The 3,991-nt window shown below is 44.3% G+C and overlaps 1 pseudogene; it reads right to left on the bottom strand.

Moving 5' to 3' along the window:
• Window positions 1-431: 431 nt before the first annotated feature.
• LOC142834268 (SH2B adapter protein 1 pseudogene) lies at window positions 432-3,670 on the bottom strand (annotated as a pseudogene).
• Between the last annotated feature and the right edge of the window lie 321 nt (window positions 3,671-3,991).

Consider the following 3,991-nt stretch of genomic DNA (forward strand, 5'->3'; position numbering starts at 1 on the left):
TAACAGGTACAATGGCATTATGGGTGATGGTGTTGAGCTCCTCCTAGGTTAGCTGTTTAATAAGGATATGCTTGGTAGGGTAAGGTGGGGTATACTTTTTAACAGCGTTGGTGATGAAGTCATAAATTCAGGAAATTGTTCCACATCCTGTTGGTCAAGATTATGGAAATAGCCTAAGCTGTACTGGGGCGTACAAAGCTTAAAGGCCTTGAAGGCTAGGTCAGACTTGTTGGAAATAGGCATGTAGGCCAAGCATGGATTGTGATACACAATCGGTGTATTGTTTATTGCCAGTACGCATGTTGAGGGTAATATTATTAAGTCCAAATCACAAATTTGTGTGGGATTGGGTCTTTGCTTCATCATCATAAACAGAGTGCTATTGGAGAGAAACTGAGTGGTCAAGGACTGCCTTCAACTCAGAGTACCAATCATAATGGGTTTGAAGCTGCAAGGCCCATTGTCTGAGTACTTGCTAAATAATGAGAATCAGGGTAGGACTGGTCATCCTCACACACCCATACATGTCTTCCAGCCTTCTCCCAGCCCTGATGTCACTGGAAGGCACATCGTTGACAAAGACCCCATCACTGGAGCTTCCAGACTACAAAGTGATGGATCAACCCACAAGTGCTCAAGCATATAAAAAATGGACCGATACCACAGTTGTTGGACCCAGCACTGACACTCTTCATTCAGTGACAAATGCAGGTGCTTGACCTTGCTCTAGAAGTTGAAAGTGAGGATATATTCACCCCATCTTGTCTCACTGTGATACAGCAGGAAGACACCATGGGAGCCAATGATTCTTTCCAGCATTAACTGAGCAACCTTGAGTTGAGAGAGCATGCCATGGAACCAAGGATATTCTGAGAAGAATTGATCTTCCTCAGCATCCTCTGACTCCCTCTGGAACACAAATGACACCGTGGCTGCTTCTGGAGTATGCAGAGGAGGGGGACGAAAGGGATGAACTATCCCTGCTGAAGGCCCCTCCTCAACGGAAATCCAAGGTGGCAATTCTGATGGAAGCAGTTCCATTGAGTCAAAGTGGGAGGCAGCAATGGAGGCAGAACTATGGGAGAAGGATATTGATTGCTGATTGGAAAGGTTCCCATAAGCCCCTTGTGATAGATGGTCATTACTATCACTGGTTCCCAGTAGGAGATCCTAACTGAGCAGACTCTATGAATGATTCAGGGGGCAACTACAGGCTGTGTGTATTATGCTTTGTGATGAAGGAAGTCCCAGGAGTCAGGGGAAGGGTCTGGTACTTCCTCTTACTCTTGCCCAGCAGTCAGTATAAATGTTAGGCCTGTTGACCCTCAACTGTCTGCAGTACTCTAGTCAAGGCAATTAATTTGGCCTCTTGTAAAGAGGTTCTGATGGTCAGGCTAGTTGCTTCAACTGTTGAATTGGAAACAACCATGACATACACTGCCGGGCAGTTTCCTGATCTGTTTATAAGGGAAGTTCTATCAACAAACGGGGTGAGTTGGGGCTTTGTAAGTGGGTGGTCTAGGACACCAGGCTGGAGTAAGCATAAAGCCTCCACAGCCTCTGGGCAAGAGTGAGAGGAGGTACCAGAGAAGAGGACAGTAAGGAAGATTGCAAAGTTTAAGGCCAGACTGGAGGCCAAGGTAATTTGGGAGTTTTCTAGAAACAGTAAGTGAAGACTTGGATTTGTGAGGGCTCAAGGAGGAAAAGAGAAGAATGACACAGGTTTGAGAGGCAGTGGGTGGAATACACCGTGCTTGGCATGAGCAAGTAGATCTTGAGAGCCTCTAGGGTGAGTTCAGCCTGCTGCTTCCAGAGCTCTCAAGCAGGGTTGCCTTCCACAGCTTTTTGGACAAAAAGGTGACTGCTTGATTCTAAGGTCCAAACTGTTGAGCTAGAATTCCAGTGCCCACTCCTGACCTTTCTTCTATATAAAGGTGATAAGGTCTCATGGGATCTGGAAAAGCATGGGCAGGGGTTATTCGGTTGAGAGATACTGAGCCAGGCCTTGGCCAAATAAATGAGGTCTATCCTGAAAACCCTGAGAGAGAACAACAGTCCATGTGTGCTGTCTGGAGAACTGGGTGTCAGGGTCCTTCCAGGTGAAGGCAAAGAGGAAGTATGAGTCATGGTGTAAAGGGACAGAAAAAAAAAAGGCATCTTTCAGGTTCAGAACAGTAAAGCAGGAGGGACACTAAATAGAAGATATTATGGGCTGTTAACCACTGAATGAATGGAATAACTGCCTCATTTGTGAGGCAGAGGTCTTGAACCAAATGATAAGTACCAGAAGGCTTATGCACAGGAAGGATGCTAATGTTGCAGGGTGAGTTAATAGGAATAAAAGTTCCTGAGAGAGAAGGTGGGCAATAATAGGCTTAAGACCTAGGCAGAAGGTTTTCAGAAATAAGAAACTGGAGTCTAGAAGGGAAGAAAGAAGAGTCTTTAAGGCAAACTAGGATTGGCTGGTGGTGAGTGGCAACCAAAGGGGTGGAGATATCCCATACTTGGGGATCTACTGGACAAGGGAGAGTAGGAACAAGACAGTCTGGGGTGGGAACTTTTGAGGTTATTAAAATGAGAGGAAAGTGGGAACCAGGAGAGGTTGTTATGGTCAAGGGGAGTGTGGCCCCAAAGCGGCTGAGAATATCATGACCAAGTAGAGGTGCAGGGTAAGCATTGTATGACTAGGAAAGAATGAGAAAAGAATTGCCCTGTAAAATTGCAGGAAAAAGACAGGGTCTGAAGTGGGAAGAAATGGGTCCCAACCAACACCATGACAAAAATTGGTGTGGGGATTATAGAACCCAAGTGAGATGTCAAAAAAAAAAGTAAGGAACTGACCCACTACCTGCAACATTACCCTAGGTTCAGAGAGGGCAATAGGAACAGGTCGGGAGCCTGGACAAGCTGCATCTTTTGCAGGACAGTCCAAAAATGGCAGGAGGCCTCAAATCTCTAAGGAAATGACTTGAAAGGACAACTTTCCAAGTTGAAGTCAATCTTAGCTTGGTGAGGAGCAGGTGCGAGGGAGAAGGGTGTTTTCCCAAAATGTGGCCCTTGGGTCAGCAGAAGTAAAAGCACCCAACAGTGGACAACAAGCTGAAAACTTTCTGCACACCTATAAACCTCTCTGCTGATGCAATAATCAAATAAAAAAAAAAGCCAAACTAGAAAGAAAAATAGGTTTAATGGATACAAACACTCCTGGATGCCTTTCCAGCCCCCTCCCCCCCAAGAGAAAAGACAGGAAAGGAAGATCAAAAAACCACGGTTGTTCTCTGGAGGACAGTTTAAATACCCTGTGGGAGTGGTCCTGAACATCTCTATTTGGTGGGCTTTCTTAGGGGTGCAGTCTGGACTGAGGCAGCTCCAGGGGAGCAGGATTGGGGTGGAGCGTCCATCTGAACATTCCAGACTTTTCAGATATATGGATGCCAGGAGCTGGAGTGAAGTCTTCACCCAAGGTACCACAATGAGTGCACTTTCAGAGAGGATTGAGAGAGGAAGGAATATGCCCCATAGACTCAGGCTTTTGGAGTGAATAAATGGTAGGAATGTTAACTTGTGTCAACATTCCATGATTTTGCTTTCTAATCAATGGAAGCATAGAATCATGGCTTTGTTTCCACCACCAGGAACCCTACCAGTCTTTCCTCACCTGGATGGACATTTTTTCCTTTTAAATTGTAAATGATTACAATAAATTCTTCCATTATGCTATCTTCCCCAAATATTTTGTCACAGAAACCAGAAATGTAACTAATTATATTTAGGCTTTCAGTGTGATAAACATGAATTGTCCTTAAATCTTTGGACTGAGGGTTTTAGAACTAAGCTCATTAGAATTTTTACATTGTAATTTTTTTCTGTAAAATAATTTCCGGATTTTCTAATGAAATTTTTTTTCCTATAATGAATTCTCTAAGTCTCACTCCTCTTCAGTTTTTGAAGTTGATTGAAGAAGATGAAGTTAATTTTGGAAATGACAGTA

Source organism: Microtus pennsylvanicus, chromosome 13 (genome assembly GCF_037038515.1).
Source record: "Microtus pennsylvanicus isolate mMicPen1 chromosome 13, mMicPen1.hap1, whole genome shotgun sequence".
Classification (NCBI taxonomy): Eukaryota; Metazoa; Chordata; class Mammalia; order Rodentia; family Cricetidae; genus Microtus; species Microtus pennsylvanicus.